The sequence below is a fragment of the Sus scrofa genome, chromosome Y (assembly GCF_054392235.1).
Source record: "Sus scrofa isolate SSC_HxYL_T2T_F1_AM1 chromosome Y, Sscrofa_HxYL_maternal_Yorkshire_Landrace_v2.0, whole genome shotgun sequence".
Taxonomy (NCBI): Eukaryota; Metazoa; Chordata; class Mammalia; order Artiodactyla; family Suidae; genus Sus; species Sus scrofa.
Window position 1 is genome coordinate 14,493,748 of NC_139402.1, and position 25,879 is coordinate 14,519,626.

The 25,879-nt window shown below is 40.2% G+C and overlaps 1 pseudogene; it reads right to left on the minus strand.

Annotated features, from left to right (window-relative positions):
- Positions 1 to 676: 676 nt before the first annotated feature.
- On the minus strand, positions 677 to 25,622 carry LOC146394384 (heat shock transcription factor, Y-linked-like; annotated as a pseudogene).
- Between the last annotated feature and the right edge of the window lie 257 nt (positions 25,623 to 25,879).

Sequence of the window (25,879 nt, forward strand, 5' to 3'; positions counted from 1 at the left end):
GTCCACAAGAGCCAAGACAGGGAAATAACCTAAATGTCCATTGAGAAGATTGGACTAAGATGTGGTGTGTATGTGTTCCATATACACACACATACACACAATGGAACCCCGACTCAGCCATAAAATGAACAAAGTAATGCCATTTGCAGCAACATGGCTGGAATTAGAGAAGATCATGCTAAGTGAAGTTACTCAGAAAGAGGAAGGCGAATACAATACGATATCACATATGTGTGGACTGTAACAGATGGCACAAGTGGAACTTTCCACCTGAACGAAACTCATGAATGTGGACAACAGTGTTTGGGTTGCCAAAGGGGAGGCGGCAGGATTGTGATGGACTGGAAATCGGGGGTTAGAAAAGGTGCAACGTATTGCATGTGGAGTGGGTATGCAATGAGCTCATGCTGTAAATCAATGGGAACTACATCTAGTCACTTTTGATGGAGCACAACGGAGGGTTATGTGAAAAAACAGGATGCGTACGTGTATGGGTGTGGGTCTTGGGTGGTTGGGGTGGTGTGTGCCTGGGTCACTTTGCTCAACAGTAGAAACTTGACAGAACATGGGAAACAAGCTATGATAGAAAAAATAAACATCATTTTAGAAAAAGAAACACAGCCCTTAATTGTTTCATAAATGAAGTAATTGCAACTATGAAGATAAACATATATGTTTATTTTTGAAATAAAGGAATTGCAGGAAATTGTTGACATTTGCAAGCATAAATGTTCATCTTCACTATCCTGCAGAATGTATAGACCGTTGATAGGTCAAAATTAGGATGGTGTTCAAATAATGAAGAGGATGGAGGTGTTGGCCTTGACAGAGAGGCAGCAGAGGTATCAGTGGCCATTGGCATTGGGAACCACGGATGGTTGGTTGGTTGAGGGTTAGACAAAGGGCCCTCTCTTGGTGGTATATTCTGATATCTGGTTGGAAAAGGGGACGGCTTCACCGTCATTCCAAAATAACCACTCGGGAAGGGAGAAATAAGGTGGTACTGAGACATGGAAGTGGTAGTTGTAATGAAATTCACAATGTGGCCACTTGCTGGAGAGTAGCTTCTTTTGTGAGTGCGTATGAAACGTGGTCAACTGATTTAAAGTAGCATGTTGAGCCACGACAGTTTGTCCTGTGGTCTGGCTGATGCTGATGATGTAGAAGAAACGTCACTTCTCATGGGGGTAGTTGTATTAGAAATTCTCTGGCTGGTAGAAGGCCTTCTTACTAAAGGCACATGTAAATTTGTGGAGGTTGAAAATGCATTTTCTCCACGAGTTTCTGCTTCAAAATCAGAATTATGATTATCCACCTTACGCCCTGTTCTAGAATGTTTCTTGCTGCAACCTTGAAGTAGAGAAGCCAATACTGGAGAAGCATTTTTATACGTGACTCTTCTTTTCCTCCTTACCAACAGTTGAGGACAGCCTCATTTAAAGTTTGGATTATGGTAGAACTGCAGCTAAAACCAAGGAGAAATTTATTTAATGGTATTTGAAACAAGGACACGAGGAGACAGAAACCATAATATCTGACTCTTTGCATCATATGGAGTTAATATCATGAGACAATACACGTCCATTGCTAATATTTTCAAAAATGTTCTTAGTGGTCACAGCCAACTATTGTCCTCAAGGAAAAGTGTCTGGTATATCTACATTAATAGTATTAGGCTCTGTGGCCTGCATTTTTTGAGGTTCATTGACAAGCCTCAAGGAGGCTAGGACAATGATTTATCATCCCAAATATTTTATGACCAAGCCATCCTCAATTTAAAAATGTTGAGCATGGATGTTCCTGTCGTGGCACAGTGGTTAACGCATCCGCCTTGGAACCATGGGTTTGCGGGTTTGATTCCTGGCCTTGCTCAGTGGGTTAAGGATCTGGTGTTGCCGTGAGCTATGGTGTACTTTGTAGATGTGGCTTGGATCCCACGTTGCTGTGACTCTGGCGTAGGACGGGGGCTATAGCTCCAATTCAACCCCTGGCCTGGGAACCACCATATGGCATGGGAGTGGCTCAGGAAATGGCAAAAAGACAAAAAATAATCATCATAATAAAAATGGAACAGTACTTCATCCCACTTTCAAGGTCTACTTTGACCCTATATGGATGGACATATTTGCACATGTCCAAAGAGAATTTTATACACTCCCTCTATAAGTAGTAACTGGAAATTTCTTAATGCCTTGTTCCGAGCAGAGACTTCATTTTCTTCTGCCAGAAAGTCAGCTAGTGAGGCACATCTTTGAAAATTCCTTTGCAGCTTATTAAATGCATAGGGGTTAAGCTGTTGAACTCAGCTTTTCATACTCTCAGTTTCAAATATTCTGAAGGGAGACTTTCTCTCCAGAACTTCTTTCTTGACGCGTTCTTCATTAATCACTATCAAGGTTCCATTTGCTTCCCACCAAGTGGACTTAAAGTGATCACTTTCAGCAGTTTTCCAAAGTTTTCTGGGAAAGGGCAGAGGAAGAAAATCATCGTCTTCATCTGGTTCAATGGCACACAATGTGCGACATGGCTTTTTTATCAGGGAGCCTTCAGACAAAGCCCGAAAAGCCGTTTCTTCAATCTGAGACCTCAAGTCCAAGTCCCCAGTGATTGAGTTATCACACCATGGAGGTGTAATGGAGGATTCTGAACCAGTTTGTGCATCTTTAGGAGACACAGGTTGCATTTCTGAAGGAGCATGTGCCATCTCAGATTAGTTTCTCTGCAGCTACTCTTCTCAACAGCATGCTTTTTGAACTCTGCAGTTTTAAATGCTGCTTTGGTAAGCTTACAGAGATAAAATCGCCCATGCATCACAATGGTTGCTAAGCTAAGTAGCTGTCAGATGACAGGTCTCCTAGCATTCTGAGCATAACCTTCAGTCAGTGCTTATTTTCCTATGAAATTGGTCCAGTTAACATAAAATATGAGCTCCTTACTTAAACAGTAACCCCCCCTAACAAAAGTGCGATCAGCAAATTCCCATTCCAATGGAATCTTTTTAATAAGTAAGAAAACCCATCACATAAATAAATCCATTTCATCCCAGAAGTAAACATAAATTCCCTATTATAAACATACACATTTGGTGCCTGTTATTAAGGCCTGGAAAATGGGACCAAAAAAACCAGTAAAGTGAAACATATGGTATGTATCACTTCCCAGTTTATAACTAGAATCTATGCCGCATCTGTATTCAGAAAAATCTTAGCCAGGATTTCCCTGGCAGCTAGCTTGTTAAGAATCTGTTGTTGTCACCGCTGTGATCTGGGTTCAATCCCTGGCCTGGGAAATTCTGCATGCCCCAGGTGCAGTCCATAAAATAAAAATTAAAAAAAAAGAAATAAAGGAAACAAACACACACACACAAAAACACAACCTTTATCACTGAGCAAGACACGGAAGGTCCCTGGGCACCAAGCAAAATATCTATAGCCATCGAGATATAGAAAGAGGGATAAATGCTGTGGTTAGGAGAGGAAATTTTGGGAAGCACCATCCAAAGGGATATGAGATTTCCTTGTGGATTGAGGCCAATATTTCACAACTGGAGAAGTGATGGGTGTACAACATTCTGAAGATAATATAAGCCATTGCATTGAATACGTTAAAATTCATACACAATGTTTTCACATTGTTAAAAACTGACAGTGATTTGCTATCACTAATTTTAGCGCATAGAGTTTTCTGTGTATCCTACGTAAGTAGTCTGTGTGTTAAACAATATTCCTAATATTTTCTCCTTTGGATGGCTGAGAGAGGAATTCACAAGGCCAATTGGTATTCACTAGGGCATCAGAAAGTGAGGGGCTGAGCTCTAGATGGCATCAGCCTTAACTGCAAGGAGGTGTTAGGCTTACAAAGCACCTGTGGTGGGAATCCGTGGATGAAGTCCATGCTGGGAACCGGTTGCAGGGACAATGAAGAAGGAGGGGAAGGTCAAAGGAAGTGTAACGGCTCGAGTCCCATGATGTAGAGCAGTTACTCCCTGTAAGAGGTTAAGCTCTGCAGGCAGTTGTTTCCCACAGGTCATTGTTTCTTGCTGCCCAACTTGAGCATCCACATACTGGGAGGGGGTGTCCACAGCAAGTCTCTCAGGTGAACAGCCGTGGTTGTGGTGTATGGGGGTCTGTCTCCATCCTCCTGGAAACCTGTCATTCAAGCCTTCCATTATAGGGGATAGGGGTGACCATCTACTCTTCTCTATCTGCTTCCTGCTGGCCTGGGGTGACAAGTACTGGGTGGATGGACATGGTACAAGCTACCGTAGAGGTTGGGAAGTAAAGAAAAATGAGTTTAAATAGGAGTTTAGGATGTAGGTTGATACCAGTATTGTTGAAGGAGGGCTTCCGTTTTATCTGAGGAGGTTTTAACACTTGGTGTGGTATTAACCCATAAATCACAGGAGCTATTGGTCATAACGCATGTTGTCTCCTTTCTGTTGCTGTATGAGGAGACCTTGAAAGTGTAAGGTTGCCGCTGCCAGCTGATGCAGCTTTGAGAAGCATCAGTGGCATCATGTCTGACAGGGCACATAAACCCTAAGATCTTAGCCAGGCAAGGCTTGCCTAAAATTACTTCTGAAATATTTCCTCGTCTTCCTTGGATGTCTGGCCCACAGCTACTCCATTCTGCCTCTTCTCCCTACTGGCCCATGCAGATGCCATGGTTAATGATCTCTGTATTTCTAGATGAGAGAAGAGGCAAGAATTTGGGGCCATAGAAATGCTCACCTGAAATCGAACTGTCTGAAGGCATGTACCTCTCTTCTGGTCGCCTCCCTGAGCTCTGCTCAGCAGGTGCTGCAGGGAAACAGCTGCTGTGGCTCAAGTTTTACTCCAAGGAGAGCCTGAAGGCAAGTGCTATACTTGAGGTCACAGTTGGCTATAAGCCCCCATGGTCATTGACAGTTTTGACAGGCATTTTAGGACCATTTCATCCCACAGTGCTAGGAATGAATATCCCTCATTCTGGCCAAGAATTCACAGATAGGCCACTCAATGTGCTAATACTGGACAAGGCCATGTTAGGAGTAGCCAAAAGTCTCTGGACCACCTGACTTGCCAGTCTATTATGGTCCAGGAAAATATTCCCTCTTGTTGCATTTTCCCATACTTAGAGGTCACCGATCTCATATGGAACTGTCTATCATTTTCAGTGATTCAGGCACACATTGGAAATGCAGGAAGTAGCAATTTTCTGAAAACAGTGAATAAAAATCACACAGAGACACTCATGCTGAGAGAAGGAATTCAGAAAGAGAAAGACAAATACCATATGATATCACTGATATCTGCAAGCTACTATACAGCAGAAATGAAGCTTTCCACAGAAAAGAAAAACATGGACTTTGAGAATAGATGTATGATTCAAGGGGGTGCAGGAGGCAGAAGGGAGGGAGTGGGAGTGAGTGGGAGCTTGGGGTTAATTGATGTAGACTATTGCCTTTGGAATGGATGAGCAGTGAGATCCTGCAGTGTAGCACTGGGAACTATGTCTATTTGCTTACGATGGAGCATGACAATGTGAGAAAATAGGGTACACCTGTGTGTATAACTGGCTCACAATGCTGTATAGTAGAAAATATAATGATGTATTGGGGAAATAAAATAAAAGTGAAACCTCTTCTGATAAGGAGTGAAAAAATAAAATTAAAAAAATATATAGAAAGAAGAATTGGTAATGTCATAAATAAAAATTATTTCCTAAGTGTTTTGTACCTTTAGTGTCCTCCTTTCCTTTTTACTACCTTTCTTTGCATTTCAATGTTTTTCCCTCTTTATTTTTTCATCTTTATTATACTACAATTTATATATATTGTGTTGTGACAATTTCTGCTATATAGCATATTGACATATATATACGCATGTGTGTGAGAATATAGACATGTATATATGTAAGTATGCATATATTTATGCATATTCTTTTTGCATTTATCTTCCATCATATGCCATCCTATGAGGTTGAGTATAGTTTCCTGTTCTATTCAGTAGGGACTCCTCGCTTATGATTTCTAAATGTAAATGTTTGCAACTACTAACCCCACTCTCCTTGTCAGTTCCACCCACCCCTTCGCACGTTGGCTACCACAAATTATTTCTCCATGGCTGCGATCAGTTTCTCCTTTTAGACAGGCTCATTGTGCCACATTTTAGATCCCATGTATAAGTGATATCATGTGGCATTGTTCTTTCTTTTTATGACTTACTTCAATTAGTATGAGAATATCTATTTACATCTAGGTGGAGGCAAATAACATTATCTTGGTTTTTATAGTAATGTGTAATTGATTTATAATATTTCTTTAATTTCTGTTTTACACCAAATTGGCCGAGTCATACAGAGTCCCCTGTGCTGTAGAGGATGACCGAATGGCTTATCCATTAGAAATGTAAGCGTTTGCATCCACCAACCCCAAACTCCCTCTCCACATTTCTCCCTCCCTTAGACATCCAGACTGTGCTCTCCATGGCCATACGCTTTTACTGTTCTGCAGATAGTTTCATCTGTGCCATATTTTAGATTCAACATAGAAGTGATTTTGTGTGGCTTTATTGTCTTTCTCCTACTTAATTTACCTAATATGAGAATCTCTATGTTGCTGCAAATGGTATGATAAATGAAGATTCTTTTTTATGGCTGATTAGTATTCTGTCGTGTATATATACATCTTCTTAACCCATTCATGTCTTCGCTATTGTGGATAGTGCTGCTGTGAGCATAGGGGTGCATGAATTTTTCTCAAAGTGAGTTTTGTCTAGATGGATGCCCACGATTAGGATTGTTGGATTGAATGTTAGTTCTATATTTAGTTGAAAGTCCAGGGTGGTAGAACTGATCATTTGTGGAGGGCTCTTTCCATTTGAAATGCTTCACACTGATTGCTATTTTCCCGTCAAAGCTCCAAAGTTCTTCTTCTGTCCTGTCTGCTCACCTCGCTGTTGTTGGGGAACTGCCCAGTGTCCAGGAGTTCTTCCCCATTCCTCTTCACTCTTTTTTTCTTCTTTGTTTTGTCCTCCCCAGTTTTGTGAAGTTATTCTTGATCATTGGAATCCTGGGACCTTCCATCACCATTTAGCAAATATTTTGTGCAATTCTTCCACATACAAAAGAATTTTTCAATGTATTTGTGGGAGTATGTGAGCCTCATGTCTATTGCTCTGCTGCTATCCTTTTTCTTCTTTTCTTTTTGAAAGGAGAGTTTTGCTATATGTAATATTCTTGGTTAACATATTTTTCTATTAGTGCTTGAATCAATCACCCTACTCCCTGTAGCACTGATAATCTTATATTCCCCCTGATGAGTGATGGATTCATTTTTTCTTGCCTCTTTTAAGATAATCTCTTTAATTTCCCCATTCTGACAACACTGTGTTTGGATGAGATCTCTTTGGATGTATCCTACTTGTAGCACACTTAGACCAGGAAGTGTGCATGTCATTTTCTTTCTTCAGATTTGGGGTGTTTTCAGCTTAGACTTCCCCAAATAAGCTTTATGACATTATTCTCTTTCCTTCTGGGATTCCAGTGATAAATATATGATAGAGAGATGATAAATAGATAGATAGATAGATGATAGACAGACAGACAGATAGAGAGATGATATATAGATAGATAGATAGATAGATAGATAGATAGATAATAGATAACAGATAGATAAATAGATGATAGATCCACTTGACAAAGTTCCATCAGCCTTTTGGATCCCTTTCAATTTCTTCACTTGTTTTTTGCTTTGCACCTCTGATTTTATTACTTCAAATGAGCTGTCTCAAGTTCACTCATTCTTCTACCTGATCAAAACTGCAGTTGACCCCTCTGGTCAATTTATCAATTCAGTTATATTTTTTAGCTCTTGGATTTTTTATGACTTTGTTAATATTCTCATTTTGTATTTGCACCACTGTCCTGGTTTGATTTCACTGTCAACCTGTGTCCTCCATTAGCTCAGTGAGTATTTTAGGGCAGTTGTGTTAAAAAATTGTGTGAGGTAATTTGGGGATTGAATTCTGTTAGGTTTCCAGAATCTCATTTTGGAAACCTTGGTGCACAGTGGAGTCTTGTGCTGTTTTCATGGCATTTCAAAACCAGACACCTTCTCCTGACTTTGTGCAAATGAAGCCTGTACCAACCTCCCCAGCTAAAGGTACTACGATCTCTCTTCTGCTGTCTTGATCTTCTTGATGTCTGCTTGTGAGTGCACCTGGGGTGGTGCTTGTCTCCATTTTCAGTTGTCTTCACAACTAAGACTGCCACCTGCCCAGTGGCCTTGTCAATCCTTCCAGTCAGGTGAGATAGAAATCAATCTCTGGCTAGCCCCCAAACAAATCAGAAGGTTGGATCCACCTTGTTGTTTCCATTCTGCTGGAAGGCCCGGGCATGAAGAGTTTTCTCCCGATGGTACCATGCTCTGTATGACCTAGGGATTGGACACAGACAAGCACATGAAATAGGTTGAATTTTCTACCCCTGTGGCCTGGGTACTCAACTGATCTCTTTAGTTCTCTTGAAATTGTCCTTGTTCCTACATTTTTGGTAACTCGCTTCCTTGGTGGGGGAACAAAAGTCCATACAATGACTAAACGATCAGGAAAGGAAAGTCGTGGTGGTAGGAAAGTAATTCAGAGATATTTTTGAATATATTTAATGTTACATGTAAAATGTCACTTGCAGGCACAGATTATAAAACAAACTTAACACTAGAAATAGATTAGTTGTTCAACTGGTGTTTCATACGTAACCCCACACAAATAAAATGGAAAAAATTATACAACTATCCTAAATTTAAAAAACACTAAATTATAGGAAAGGAGTGGATTTGATAAAACTACACTCACATAATATTTTAGAGTTCAAGACCCATGTAAATGGAAGCAATCAAAATGATGTAATAGTAACTGATTAGAGAGCATGTATATATCTCAGCAGATAATATGCTTTCTCTTGCATCCTTTGCTAAGTCTGGGGTTGTTGGAAGAAGCCTGCCAAACAACCCTACTTCTTTCCCTTCCTGAAACATATGTGTAAATGCAAATAAGTTTAAGAAAATTGTCAATAAAACATTTTAGGCGATTTCAAATTTGTCAGAACATTACTATAGTAAAGTATTTACAATCACATATGCCTGTTATAATTACCATTACTATTGACTAATTTAGTAAGTAGCATAAAACAGTAGCTAATAAGCTATTTGCTTAAAGTGTATATTAACAATAAACGAGGTCAATAACTGTTTCAAGTCTTGACTATGAATACTAAGAAAGATTTGGTAGATTGGCAATGAAAACAACAGGCTAACTTACACTATTTTTCTCTGTCTACAGGTGCTAAGGCAAGAGATAGCAGTATTACATATTTCACTAGCACAGTCTCCCTCAGAATTTAGTTTCAAAAGTTCTTATAATAACAACCATCATTGAGATAATTAAATTCTTACTCAGTAGTTGGTAGGTATCTATGAAATCTATGAGCTGCAATTTTCTACAAAAAGATGTTGAAATGATAATTTTTGGCCTCAAGGTGTCTATTCTGTGTAAGCTTTAATCAAATAAAATGTGGTCTACCTGTCATGTGCATGTATATATTGTAATAAGCATGAGATTTCAATTTTATAACACACTTGCTCAGAATTTTTTTTCATTTTAAAACTACTGATTAATTATGACCGTAAAGAAAACTCTAAAATACTAAAAAGTATAATGAATATTTGTTGTTTTTATTTTATGTACAAATTAGTTCATGAAATGGCTGTACAACAGCTACAAACTGATATGGCAAATCTGCATGCACACACACACACGGACAGTTGAAAATGGTAAACTACAGGGATAAATTTGTGAGATTATTTTTTTCTTTTGCATCAATCTCATAGACTTGACTGTGAAGAAAAAGAACAGCAATGTATTGTGTGCCTAAAATATATGAAGATGTAACATTCCTGACAAGAGTATGAAGGCCGAGGAGACAATAAATGTACAGATATGGGTTATTTCACAATACGTGAAGAGACACATTATCTCCTTAACATAGTTTGTCATAAACTAAGTTGTACATACCAAGACTTAAAGAAATAACTAGTACAATGAAAAAAAAAGAATTACCACTAATAAACCTGAGAAAGTAAGTAGAAAATAACTTACCAGATTAATTTAAAATTAAGTAGGTATTAAAGAAAATGGGAATAAAGAATGGATTGAGAAAGTGAAAATTATTTAATAAAACATTAACTGTTGTAAATGGTTTGCTTCTCTGTAGTACAGGGTATTCTACTCAATATTGTGTAGAAACCTATATGGGCAAAAAAAAAAAAAAAAATCCAAGGGGAAAAAAACGGATGTAAGCATAGGTATAACAGATTCATTTTACTGTGCACCTGAAACAGTACATTGTAAATTAACTATGCTTCTAAATAAAATTAAAATTAAGAAAATGTAAATAGCCCAAATGTCCCAATGAAAGGGAAAAATCTTTCTGGATTTGATATTTTAAAAATAAGATCTTTGTGTATGTTTTAGAGCATGTTCTACTTTCCTTCCTTCACATGAATCTTGCCAGTTTCCCCAGCACCCTTTATGGAAGAGACTATATTTCTTCCACTGTATGTTCCTTCCTCCTGTGTCATAGATTAGTTGACTATAGTTGTTTGGGTTTATGTCTTGGCATTATATTCTGTTCCATTAATCTGTTTCTGTTTTTGTGCCAGTACCATATATTTTCAGATAACTGTGGCTTTGCATATTGTCCAAAGTCAAGGAGCCTGATTCTTCAATTTCAAATGTTCTTCTTCAATGCTGCTTTGCCAATCTGCAGTCTCTTGTATTTCCATGGAAATTTTAAGATGTTCTTTTCTAGTTCTGTAAAGAATGTCCTTGGTAGTTTGAAAAGTATTGCATTCAATCTGTAGGTTGCCTGGGGTAAAAGAGTCATTTTGACCATGTTGATTCTTTCAATCCAACAGCATGGTATATCTTTGCATCTCTTTGTGGCATCTTTGATTTCTTTCATCAGCATCTTATGCTAGTTGAAGTATAGAATTTGTCCCTTTAGGCCGGTTTATTCCTAGGTATTTTAATTTTTTGATGTGATGGTTAATAGGACAGTCCCTCTGATTTTTCCATCTGATCTTCCATTGTCAGTATACAAACATGCAAGTCATTTCTGTGTATTAACTATACATCCTACTACTTTGCTAAATTCACTGATGGGCTCTATTAGTTTTCTGGTGCTGTCTTTAGGGTTTTCTTGGTATAGTGTCTTGCCATTTGCAAATAGTGATAGTGGTACTTCTTCTTTTCCAATTTGGATTCCCTTTTAATTATTTTTCTTCTCTGATTGCCATGGCTAGGACTTGCCGAACTATGTGGAATAGCATTGGGGAAAGTGGACATCCTTGTCTTGTTCCTGATCTTAGTGGAAACATTTTCAGTGTTTCACCATTTGAGAATGAGGTTAGCTATTAGTTGCAATATATGGCTTTTATTATGTGGAGGTAGGTTCCCTCTATGCCCACTTTCTGGTGAGGTTTCTTTTTTTTAATAAGAAAAATGTGTTGAATTTCATCAGAAGGATTTTCTGCATCTACTGAGATGATTGTGGTTTTTATTTTTCAGTTGTTGATGTGGTGTATCACACTGATTGATTTGCAGATATTGGAGTACCTTTGCATCCCTAGGATAAATCCCACTTGGTCATGGCATATGATCCTTTTACTGTGTATTTGAATTCTATTCGGTAAAAATTTGGTGAGGATTTTGATATCTAGGTTTATCAGTGATGTGGCTGTGTGATTTTCTCTTTTAGGTGATACCTTTGTCTGGCTTTGGTATCATGGTGATGTTGGCTTTCAAGCGTGAGCTTCAGGTTCTTTTTTTCCTCTGCTATTTTTTGAAGGGTTTAAGGAAGCATAAGCATTAACTCTCCTCTAAATATTGGATTGAATTAGCCTGTGGAGCTATTAGGTCCCAGACATTTGGTTTTTGGTGGGGGGGGAATTTTAGTCACATTTTCAATTTTGGTACTTGGGATTGGTCTCTTCATATTTTCTATATCTTCCTGGTTCAGTCTTGTAAGAAGATTGTAAGAATCAACCTATTTTATTGGCATATAGTTGGTTCTAGTAGTCTCGGGATCTTTTGAATTTCTGTGGAGTCTGTTGTAATATCTCCTTTTTCATTTCAAATTTTACTGATTTGACCCCTCTCTCATTCTTTCTGGATGGGCCTAGCTAGAAGTTGATCAATTTTATTGATCTTTTCAAAGAGCCAGCTCTTGGTTTCATTGATCATATCTATTACTTTGTCTTTATTTCACTTACTTCAGCTCTGATATTTGTGATTTCTTTCCTTCAGCTTATTTTGGGCTTTGTCTGTTCTTCCTTCTCTAGCTGTTTTAGGTGTAAGTTTATGTTGTTTATTTGAGCTTTTTCTTCTTTCCTAAGTTGTATGGCTATAAAATCCACCCCCCCCAGAACTGCTTTTGATGTGTCCAGGAATTTGTTAGTGAGGATAGGGTGAAAACTGGAACCAATTAGCATTGCTTGTGTATACAGGACAATGGACAGTATATAGATACAATAGAATATTAATTATATTTAAATACAAACAAATGCAACAAAATGGGTGAACCTTGAAAATATAATGGTATGCATAATAATGCACACCCTAAAGGACAAATTTTTATTACTACATAAATCTCAGATAATTACAATGTATTTATATGTTACCAGATACAGAGGGTAAATGATAAAGGGAGATATTATCTGGTTACTAAGTTGCTGTTTAGAGTAGCCTTTTAAAAGCAAGAAAATGAATTGTGTGTGATTATTGCACAGCAATATAAATGTACCCAAGCCTCTGCATTATACAGTTGAATGTCATCTAAATAGTAATATGTCATATATATTTTACAGCTAAAATGCAATCCCCAAAATTATTGTTATATTAAAGTACAGTCAATTCACAATGTTTCTTCAATTTCTGTCAAACAATAATGTGACCCAATCACACACATTTCCCTGTGCTGTACTGTAGGGCCCCATTCCCTATAGATTCTACATGTAAATTTCCAAACCCAAACTTCAAACTGCAAAAAATGCCTACAAATCAAAAACAACAACATATGATCAAAGTATATGTTTTCTTCATGAAACATACACTAGGTATAAAAGCGTGGATGCAGTAGAAAAACATAAGTTAGTAGTGAAATGCAACACATGTCCTCCTAGTGCTAGTCATTAAATAGCTGGATGTTATAATAATATCAGAGTACATTTCAGAGAAAAACATAAATATGCATATAAGTGATGTCAATTCCTAATGTAAGAGAAAAACTGATGCCCCAAAAGCAATTCTGCTAAGAGCAAGCTCCAGACTTTATGGTGTTAGACTTTCTGTGATAGAAATGCTCTCCCACTTCTGTTGTTTACAATCCCTCAAAAAGTTATACTGTCCACATCTGTAACAGAATTACGGTATGAGAATTTCTCTAAAAAAAAAAAAACCTGAAGAAATTGTGTAAATAGATAACAAATCAAGAGCGTATTGAACTTTTGGCACATAGAGACATGATCATCATATCACCATAGTATCTCTTACATAGACTGGATAGAACTCAATGAATAAATGTACCTGGCATCAAGATGAGTCTGAAGGAAATAACTTCATTGACAAAAGGCAATACTTTGCTGGTGCCTGAAAGAATGATCTTGAAAGCAGGATTTGGGAAGATAGAATTTAAAATTGTTTGAACATCTAAGTGTTGATGTGCCTGCTGCCAAAGAAAAAGCGGAGAAGAGGACCTCATTATTTTAAAATTTTTGATTGATTTTTTTCATTACAATGGAGTGATATTTACTGTCAATCATTTAGAAAATACAGTTTGCAAAAAGAAAGTTAAGCATTGACTAGTTCTCTCCATCAACTGAAAAGAATAGCAGCAAGAATTATTTTATCAACTTCTAAAATAAACAGGTCATCAAATAGTAAATGAAGGAAAGTTCCTTTTCTAAAATATAAAAGCTTCAACTAATAGACGAGTATCAGAACTAATATATCAGCAATTTTTCTTTCTGTTTGTTTTCCTTAGCACCACTCTTTGTGGCATAATGGAAGTTCCCAGGCTAGGAGTCTAATCAGAGCTGGAGCTGCTGATCTAAACCACAGCCACAGAGACACCACATCTGAGCCATGTCTGTGACACACACAGAAGCTCAGAGGCAATGCTGTATACTTTACAAACTGAGCAGGTTCAGGGATTAATCCCACATCCTCATGGATACGAGGCATGTCCCTTACCAATGAGCCATGATGGGAACTCCCAATACATTTGCAATTTTGATGATTTAATAAATCCAGACAAGGATTATTAAAGGCTGCTAAAACCAGTAGCTAAAACTCTGAAAAGAAACTTCATAATTATGAGAGACGCTATTTGGGTCTTGCTGCAGCAAGTGTGGAAATGAGAATAGGGAGGTGGACAAGGAGATGCCATCTTGTCATCACCATCCATCTTGGTGAACCTAAGGTGAGCCAGATGAGGGCCTTGAGAAAAACAAAGGCATTCGAACTTGAGAAAGTCTGGGGCCGGATTTTTCTAAAGATATTCAAAAACAGGTAGATTGTGCTAGAGGTTAATCATCAAAGTAACAATGTAAGACATTCTGCTCAGCTATAATCCCTCTGTGTCCTGCATGTAATTAAGTTACAATAGCATGTTATACATGTAAACAAGCACTATAAAAGTGTCTCCCCTTTCTGTTAGGGGTCTATGATTGGGAAGCTATTCTCCAAGAATATGTCCATGTTAATAAAGCTGTTCTCCATCTTCCTCGAGTGGAGGCCACAGTGAGATTCCCTCAGAGAGACTGATGTTTTGAGCCACCATCATCCTTGGTTGGCACCCCAGCTTGCAGTATCAGGGCTGCCCAGTGCTGAATATAGGTGCACCTCCCTGATTTCAGGGAACTCAGGATCAGTGGGCCCTGCAGCCTCTGGACAGGTTGACTGACAAGATGGACCCAGTGTGGACTGTGGATTATCCAGGTAAGGATCCGGGGACAGGTCCTGCTCACAGGGCAGAAAATAAGACTGATCAACCCCCTGAGGGATGAGTGCACTGAGGGAAAGGATCATGAGTCAGGAACAGATTCTCCCAGTCAGAAGCTGTTGCTGACCACAGTAGTATACCTAGGGGGCTCCGGATCAGAGGGTGGGCCTGATCAGAACACCTACTCTCTCCCAGTTGGAAGTTGTACCTGACCAGAGCAGTAGCCAGGAACTGCTGGGGGAGCAGGAGGGACAGTGATAACCTCTGAGTGTGCCTTTGAGAGTGAATAGGACCAGATTTGCTTAACATCAGATTTGTTTGTGGATCCATGGCTCGAGTGGCTACAGAATCTGAGTGGGTCCTAACCTGCATTTCCGTGGTGACCTCATGAGGCTTCAAGGCTGTGCCAGGCTCTGAGGGACTCCTTCCCTTCCTGTGAGTCTGGTCCAGTTCCAGGGTTTATACAGACCAGCCATATGCCAAGAGGCACATAAACTCTCAAGAGGGGCATAGTTAGGTGGACATCTGAAAGGCCACCTTGTGAGAAGGGGGCACTCTCCCTTGTTTCCTCTGTGTCACCCACACAGTGTGGCCACACAGGGCAGGACTTATCTTGGAGATACCTAATCTGATCCTGTTCCTGGACCACCGAGTGTGCTGCTTAGGAAAGGGATGTATGAGTCAGGGAAGGTTGTGCCCATAGAAACTGGGAGGGGCACTCTTTAAAGGGTTAAGCCAGGAAACGTTGACTTTACCAGTTTACAAACTATGCACTAAGGATTTTTGGGACTCTCTCACTTGTCCCCTCTGCTGTGATACCCCTCCTTTTGATCTAAGTTGGGACACACCCCCTGCACAGTATTTATGGGATGGCTGGCACATTTGACTGCTGGTACATGTTTGCACTCATTCTCCAGTGATCCCACGAAGGTGGCATCAAAGGACAGAAGAAAGAAGAATATGTATGAGGAATCTTACAGTGGTTGGATGTTTTGGGTCACATCAGTCAAAACCAGTTTCTAGTTTGAGACACTTAGCAGGTAAGGCATTATATATTCCAGTGGTAGCAGAGGCCACCTGTGAGCTCCACTGCTTCCAGGAGTGGAGGAGACAAAGGTACTTGGGATATAAGTAAGTGAAGAGGAAACCTAGATGGGAAGTGGAGTGCTGAAGTTGACAGCGTTAGAAGGCATCATTAGAAATTTCAAAATGTGACTCTATGGTTTTCCATTCTTCCATTCTTCCTTTCTTTTTTTTCTTTTTTTTTGGGGGGTTGGATGGTCTCCTGTTATTATCTGCTTGAGTGTATTTTTTTTTCATTTTTTGCAAATGCAATATTTTGTTTTGGCTTGTGGTTGCCCTGTTTTTTAAGTATGCTAACCCCTTCCCATAATTGTGTGTTTTTACCTGATGGTCCTGTAAGTTCAAACACTTCATTACTATATTAAAATTAAGAAGAGAAACATAAAAACAAACAATAAGGGTTATTTACTTCCTAACATCCATGCCCACATTTTATGGTTTTGATGACTCTTTTTTATTTTTTTCTTTTTAATTTTATTTTGTTTGAAGCATGTTCATGATTAAATCTGTATGCTGGCTTATTTGAGTGACTGCTCTCTGATTGCAGTTTCCTCAGTCCTAGTTCTTCCTCTTCTTCTTCTTTTTTTTCTTTTTGTTTTTTCTTCCCTTTTCTTCCTTTCTTTTTGGTTTAGCGAAGCCCTTTCAATATTTCCTTTAACCTGGGTTTTGTGTTGCTGTATTCTTTACGTTTTTGTTTGCGGGGAAAAATTTTTATTTCCCCTTCTATTTTAAATGATATTCTTGCTGGATAGAGTATTCTAGGTTGCATATTTTTTCCTTTGAGCACTTTAAATATCTCTTGCCATTCCCTCCTGGCCTGTAGTGTTTCTGTAGAGAAATCAGCTGATATGCTGATGGGGGTTCCCTTGTAGGTAACATTCTGGTTTTCTCTTGCTGCCTTCAGGATCCTCTCTTTATTACTAACTTTTGCCACTTTTATTATGATGTGTCTTGGTGTGGGTCTGTTTGGGTTCAGTTTGTTTGGGGCCCTCTGTGCTTTTTGTATCTTGAATCCAGTATCCTTTAGATTTGGGAAGTTTCCAGCGATAATTTCTTCAAATATATTTTCCATCCCCTTATCTTTATCTACTCCTTCTGGAATTCTTATTACGCATAGATTGGCCCGCTTTATATTATCCCATAGGTCTCTATATTATCCCATAGGTCTCTTTCCAGTTTTTTGATTCGGTTTTCTGTCTGTTGAATGGATGGAGTGATTTCCATTATTCTAACTTCCATATCACTGATTCGTTCTTCCGCATTATTCATTCTGGTTTTTACTGCCCCTAGTTCAGTTTGCATCTCTGCAAATGAATGTTCTAGTTTTTCTTGGCTCCTCCTTATATTTTCTAGTTCCTTTCTGATGGTGTCTGCATTACTGTTTCTATCTTCTCTTAATTCCTTCAGTATTTTCACTATTTCTCTTTTGAATTCCAGGTCTGTCAGACTGTAGAGATCTGTTTCATTGTTGACTGTTTTAGGTGAGTTCTCCTGTTGGTTTGACTGGGGGTGGTTTCTCAGCTTCTTCATCCTGCTTGTTGTCTTCTTTCTCCTGAGGGAGTTGTACTCTCCGTGATCGGGCAGTGTTTGCCTTGTCACTGCCGTGGAATATTTCCTGAGGGCTGGCGTTGTTGGTCAATCTTTTTTGAGGCAGTGTGGCTTTTCTGGGTTGTTGATGGGGCTAACAGTGTTTCTTTGAAGCAAAGGAGGACTTCCTCAGGGCAGACAGGACTGGGAGGTCCACACCACGATGGTAGCAGATTTCACTTGGTCATGCAGAGCTTGCTCTGGTGTTTTGAGGCTGTGGGGTTCTTGCAGGGGGTTGGCGGTGTTAGGCAGCTGCTCCTCAGGAGTGCAGCACCCCCTGAGGGCTGGAGCAGCTATCTGGGTCACTGAGAACCTAAGAGGCTCTTGCCTAGGGCAGCCCAACTCAGAAGGACAGCCTGAGAATGCAGGTGGATCTTTTCACAATCTGGCTGAGCTTGTTGCAGCTTTTCTGGGCTGCAGGGGCTCTTCCAGGGGGCTGGTGGTGCTGAGCAGTTACTTCTTGGGAGTGGGGCACCCCCTGGTGGTGTGGGCGGGTAGCAGGGCCGTTGGAGACCCAAGAGGCTCCTCCTCAGGGCATCCCAACTCAGAAAAACCATCTGAGATCTTTTCCCAACTCGGCCAGGCTTATTGCAACTTTTCTGGGCTGCAGGGGGTCCTTCATGGAGCTTGCAGTCCTATGCAGCTGGTCCACTTGGGCACCCCCTTGGGGTTTGGGCGGGTAGCAGGGCCGTTGGAGACCCAAGAGGCTCCTCCTCAGGGCAGCCTGACTCAGAAAAACCATCTGAGATCTTTTCCCGACACGGCCAGGCTGGTTGCAGCTTTTCTGGGCTGCAGGGGGTCCTACCTGGAGCTGAGAGACCTACGAAGCTGATCGACTAGAGCAGCCCCTGGGGGCTTGGGTGGGAGCAGGGCCGTTGGAAGCCCAAGAGGCTCCTCCCCAGGCAGCCCGACTCAGAAAAACCATCCGAGAATTATGCCAGTCTATTCACAGCCTGGCTAAGCTTGTTCTAGACTTTCTGGGCTGCAGGCCTTTTCTCGGGGGCTGGTGGTGTGTGGTGTTTGGTTCAAATGACAATAAATAATCATCTATCATTTATCACCTTAAATGTCAATGGACTGAATGCCCCAATCAAAAGACAAAGAGTGGCTGAGTGGATAAAAAGGCAAAAACCTTCAATATGCTGCCTACAAGAAACTCACCTTACGACAAAAGATACATATAGATTGAAAGTGAAAGGGTGTGGAAAAATATTTCATGGCAATAGACATGACAGAAAAGCAGGAGTTGCAACACTCAGATCAGACCAAATAGACTTTAAAACAAAAGACATAAAGAAAGACAAAGAAGGACACTAGTTAATGATTAAGGGATCCATCAAAGGAGAGGATGTTACTATCATTAACATATATGCCCCAAATATAGGAGCACCCAGATGCATACAACAAATATTAACAGACACAAAGGGAGATATTGATGAGAATACAATCATAGTAGGAGACCTTAATACCCCCCTCACATCAATGCACAGATCCTCTAGACAGAAAACCAATAAAGCAACAGAGATCCTAAAGGAAACAATAGAAAAGGTAGACTTCATTGATATCTTCAGGACACTACATCCAAAAAAAGCAGAATACACATTCTTCTCAAATGCTCATGGAACACTCTCAAGAATCCACCACATATTGGGACACAAAGCGAATCTCAATAAATTTAGGAGCGTAGAAATTATCTCAAATGTCTTCTCTGACCACAATGCCATGAAATTAGAAATCAACCATGGGAAAAGCAAAGAGAAAAAACCTACTCCATGGAGACTAAACAACATGCTACTAAAAAACCAATGGGACAATGAGGAAATCAAGAAGGACATTAAAAACTACCTTGAAACAAATGATAATGAAGACACAACCTCTCAAAATCTATGGGATGCTGTGAAAGCAGTGCTCAGAGGGAAATTTATAGCAATTCAGGCCTTTCTCAAAAAAGAAGAAAGATCCCAAATGGACAACTTAACCCTTCACCTAAACGAATTAGAAAAAGAAGAACAAAAAAGACCTAAAGTCAGCAGAAGGAAGGAAATTTTAAAGATCAAAGAAGAAATCAATAAAATAGAGACTCAAAAAACAATAGAGAAAAGTAATAAAACCAAAAGCTGGTTCTTTGAAAAGGTGAACACAATGGACAAACCCCTGGCCAGACTCACTAAAAAGAGGAGAGAAAGAGCCCAAATAACCAAAATCATAAAAGAAAAAGGAGAAATCACAACGGATACAGCAGAAATACAAAAAACCATAAGAGAATACTATGAACAACTGTATGGCAACAAGTTTGACAATCTGGAAGAAATGGACAATTTTCTAGAATCTTACAGCCTGCCAAAACTGAATCAAGCAGAAACAGACCAACTGAACAGACCGATCACTAGAAATGAAATTGAAGAGGTCGTAAAATCACTCCCTACAAATAAAAGTCCAGGACCAGATGGCTTCACAGGTGAATTTTATCAAACATATAAAGAGGAATTGGTGCCCATCCTCCTTAAACTCTTTCAAAGGTTGAAGAAGAAGGAATACTCCCAAAAACATTCTATGAGGCCACCATCACCCTCATTCCAAAACCAGACAGAGATACCACCAAAAAAGAAAACTATCGCCCAATATCATTGATGAATATAGATGCAAAAATTCTCAACAAAATCTTAGCCAACCGAATCCAACAACATACCAAAAAAATTATACAACATGACCAGGTTGGGTTCATCCCAGGTTCACAAGGATGGTTCAACATATGCAAATCAATCAGCATCATACACCACATTAACAAAAAAAAAAGTCAAAAATCATATGATCATCTCAATAGACACAGAAAAAGCATTTGACAAAGTTCAACATCCATTCATGATCAAGACCCTCCCCAAAGTGGGTATAGAGGGAACATTCCTGAATATAATCAAAGCCATTTATGAGAAACCCACAGCAAATATAATCCTCAATGGGGAAAAACTGAAAGCCTTCTCACTCAAATCTGGAACAAGACAGGGATGCCCACTCTCACCACTGCTCTTCAACAGAGTTTTGGAAGTCCCAGCCACAGCAATTAGACAAACAAAAGAAATCAAAGGCATCCATATAGGAAGAGAAGAGATCAAACTGTCACTGTATGCAGATGACATGATACTATACCTAGAAAACCCTAAGGACTCAACCCCAAAACTCCTTGAACTGATTAATAAATTCAGCAAAGTGGCAGGATATAAGATTAACATTCAGAAGTCCGTTGCATTTCTGTATACCAGCAATGAAACATTAGAAAAGGAATACAAAAATATGATACCTTTTGAAATTGCACCTCACAAAATTAAATACCTCGGAATACACCCTATCAAGGAGGTAAAGGACATATATGCCGAGAACTATAAAACTTTAATCAAAGAAATCAAAGACGTTGTAAAGAAATGAAAAGATATTCCATGCTCCTGGATTGGGAAAATCAATATTGTGAAAATGGCCATCCTACCCAAAGCAATCTACAGATTCAAGGCAATCCCTATCAAATTACCCATGACATTGTTCACAGAACTAGAACTAACAATCCAAACGTTTATATGGAACCACAAAAGACCCAGAATCGCCAAAGCAATCCTGAGAAACAAAAACCAAGAAGGAGGCATAACTCTCCCAGACTTCAAGAAATACTACAAAGCCACAGTCATCAAAACAGTGTGTGGTACTGGTATCAAAACAGACAGACAGACCAATGGAACAGAATAGAGAACCCAGAAATAAACCCTGACACCTATGGTCAATTAATCTTTGACAAGGGAGGCAAGAACATCAAATGGGAAAAAGAAAGTCTATTCAGCAAGCATTGCTGGGAAACCTGGACAGCAGCATGCAAAGCAATGAAACTAGAACACACCCTCACACCATGCACAAAAATAAACTCAAAAGGGCTGAAAGACTTAAATATATGACAAGACACCATCAAACTCCTAGAAGAAAACTTAGGCAAAACACTCTCTGACATCAACCTCATGAATATTTTCTCAGGTCAGTCTCCCAAAGCAATAGAAATTAGAGCAAAAATAAACCCATGGGACCTCATCAAACTGAAAAGCTTTTGCACAGCAAAGGAAACCCAAAAGAAAACAAAAAGACAACTAACAGAATGGGAGAAAATAGCTTCAAATGATGCAACCGACAAGGGCTTAATCTCTAGAATATATAAACAACTTATACAACTCAAGAGCAAAAAAAACCCAATCAATCAATGGATACATGGCAAAAGACCTGAGTAGACATTTCTCCAAAGAAGATATACAGATGGCCAACAAACATATGAAAAAATGCTCAACATCGCTGATTATAAGAGAAATGCAAATCAAAACTACCATGAGATACCACCTCACACCAGTCAGAATGGCCATCATTCATAAATCCACAAATAACAAGTGCTGGAGGGGCTGTGGAGAAAAGGGAACCCTCCTGCACTGTTGGTGGGAATGTAAACTGGTACAGCCACTATGGAGAACAGTTTGGAGATACCTTATAAATCTATACATAGAACTTCCACATGACCATGCAATCCCACTCTTGGGCATCTATCCAGACAAAACTCTACTTAAAAGAGACACGTGAACCCGCATGTTCATTGCAGCACTATTCACAATAGCCAGGACATGGAAACAACCCAAATGTCCATCCACAGAGGATTGGATTCCGAAGATGTGGTGTATATATACACAATGGAATACTACTCAGCCATAAAAAAGAATGACATAATGCCATTTGTAGCAACATGGATGGAGCTAGAGAATCTCATCCTGAGTGAAATGAGCCAGAAAGACAAAGGCAAATACCATATGATATCACTTATAACTGGAATCTAATATCTAGCACAAATGAACATCTCCTCAGAAAAGAAAATCATGGACTTGGGGAAGAGACTTGTGGCTGCCTGATGGGAGAGGGAGGGAGTGGGAGGGATCGGGAGCTTGGGCTTATCAGACACAACTTAGAATAGATTTACAAGGAGATCCTGCTGAATAGCATTGAGAACTATGTCTAGATACTCATGTTGCAACAGAACAAAGGGTGGGGGAAAAATATAATTGTAACGTATACATGTAAGGATAACCTGACCCCCTTGCTGTACAGTGGGAAAATAAAAAAAAAAAGAAGAAAAAAAAAAGACATTTCAAAAAGGACTCGGAGAAATTATGAGGTCAAACTCAGTCCAGGAAAGTTGAGAACGATATGTGACCTGGAGTGGCCTACTTTTTGAGTCATCTGCCCGCCAGAATGGATCTTTATATTGCTAGCAGTCTACCAGGTTGTGGATGGCTGCCCTGAGCCATTAAGTCCAATTCCTTTAGATAGAGCCCTGGCTTCTAATTGCTCAAAACACTCCACTGAGGGCACACATCTGCTATAACACTGCCAGGGGAAGTAATATTCTGGTAGCCCAGGTTCTCTCTGAATTGGCATAAAGCCTCTGACAAAAATTCTTCAACAAGGGCAAGAACAAGAAATCCTCATTCCACCTCCATATCAGCCAAGAGCTGGAGCACAAGCTCCAGGCTCACAGGAAGGAGTCCGGACTGTTAGTCCAGAACTGACCCCTCGGGGTGGAGCACCAACAGCCCCGCCACAGCTGATTTATCCATCCTTACCCCACTGGTAAAGAGACCGGAGAAGAGACAAATGGGCACAGGCAGCTGTGATGTACACATAGCCCACAGAGTGGACTTCAAATGCCTTTGAAAGAGGTGCAAGCACTGCCTCTGGTGGGTGAAGATGGTCATATACAGCCAGGTCTGGCTGCCCTGTATTATCCACCCTTCTCTACCAAATATTTACTTTATTGGAAACAGAACAATGCAAAATATCCTGAGAAAACCCAAGCTGTGATTGACCTAATGACATCGATATTTCAGACATGCTAACCCATCTGGGAGACATCTCCCAGCAGCTGATTCCTTTTTTCAGCACAGAGGAATGCTATGGGATCCTTACAGAGGCATGTAAGCAGTAACAGTAGAGCACCCCTATTGGGATTCAGAAATGTTGAAAGATGGGCCAAAGAGGACACACCCTATAACACAGAGAACCAGGCCAGGACTTCAACACAGATGGAAGTAGGAAGGCCTTGGAGTGATATAAAACAGTTTTCATAGAGGGCTTCAAGAGAGGGGCCTGAAAGCCAACCAAAATCCCCAAAATCACTGTAGTGGTGCAAAAGCCTGGTGAAACCTCTACTTAATTTTATCAAAGACTCTGTGAGGCTTTTCAAATCTACAGCCCTATTGACACAGAGAACACAGAAAATCAAAGAATCATAAATGTGCCTTGTGTAGTCCAATCCTTCCTTGATTTTTGGAGAAAACCCCAAAGTTGGAGGGATTTCCAGGAACAAACAGTTCTTAGCTCTTTGAGTTGGCCAATAAGGTTATTGCCAATAGAGACCAGGAGGTGCAAAGAGAGGCAGACAAAATTGTTTGACAAAAAAATAGCTCTATTGGCAGCCAAACCTGGCTGCTCTGATCTAGAATGATGTCCAGCATCTCGCAAAGGCAGGTCCAGTCCATTAGGTAGACCACCTTTACGGAAGAATTAGTGTGCCCATTGCAAAAGCTTTGGACATTGGGAAAGCAAGTGCCCCCCAAAGGATCCCCAGTAAGATTGGCTTACTGGGTCTGACTCAGACTCGGGGGAAATCAGACCTCAAGGGCAGTACTAGGAGACTCTTTACAATGGAACCATCTGATATCAGAACCATTGGAATGGCAGGAATGGGCTTGGAATAGGGAGGCCAAGTCTCCTTCAAACTAGGTCATGGGAGAACATGTTTAGAGTTAAAATAGGGAACCAACTTGTAGCCTTCTTGGTGAACACAGGGGCAGAATGCTCAGTGGTAACCGAGACCATGGCACCTCTGATACAAATGACTACAACTATAGTGGGTGCTATGGGGGACCAGGTGCATCAGGCCTTGTGTGGACCACAAAATTGCAAGCTGGGAGGACATCCAGTCACACATGAGTTTTTATAAGTGCCTGAATGTTCCATCCCATGTTGGGCTGAGACCTACTCACCAAATGAGGGGCCAAGATTTCCTTTTCTCCCCACCAGGAGCCTAGATTGCTGATCAGAAAAGATCAATATATACTCATTCGCCATTCCTAGCGAAAAAGAATAGAGGATTTTTGCTCATGTGGGGAAAGAGGCTCCAGGCCAACTCAAGGATTTTTTTCCCTTGGTATGGGCAGAATGGATTTCCCCAGGACTTGCCAAAAACCACCCCCCATACTAGTGGACTTAAAGCTGGGAAAACACCTGTGAGGAAGCAGCAGTGTCCCATTCCCAGAGGAGCAAAGCTGGGGATCCAAGGACTTATTAGCCAACTGAGAGAAGCAGGTACACTGATTGAACACCAGTCTCCAAGGAACACTCTCATCCTCCCTGTCAAGTAGGAGGAAGGGAAAGCTTACCCTTACTGCTGCAACAGGATCTGTGGGCTGCTAATGAGGTAGTTGTGATGCTTCATCCCAATGCCCCTAACTGATACTCTTTGCCTGGATTAATGACCGCATACACAGCTTGGTTCACTTGCCTAGACTTAAAGGAAGCCTTCTTTGGTTTACAAGTAGCATCTCAAAGCCAGAACTTGTTTGCTTTCGAGTGGGAGGATCCAAACACAGGAAGAAAAGTCCAATTAACTTATGCTAGGCTCTCACGAGGATTTAAAAATTCCCCTGCCCTGTTTGGAGAGGTGCTGGCTGTGGATTTAATAGCCTTTCTGATAGAGGAGAGGAATTGCTAGATCCTCTGGTACATGGACAATCTCCTACTGGCAGCTGCACAACAAGACCAATGTTGGAGGGGGACACTGGCTTTATTGGGCTTGCTGGAACAGGCTGATTATAAGGTTTCCTGGAAAAAGGCACCATTCTGCCAACAATGGTATGTTATTTGGGATTTAACATCACAGCTGGGAGGAGGACTTTGGGAATTTAATGGTGTCAGGCCATCTGCCATGTTGAGAGACCGACAACCAACAGGAAAGAGCAGGAATTCCTTGGGGTTGGTGAGTTTTCCTGCATCTGGATACCAGTGTTCTCACAAATTGTTAAGCCACTCAATGAGGATACTGCTGGGTCTGGGCAAACACTACTTCAGAGGGGTCTAAATAAGAATAGGTGTTCTT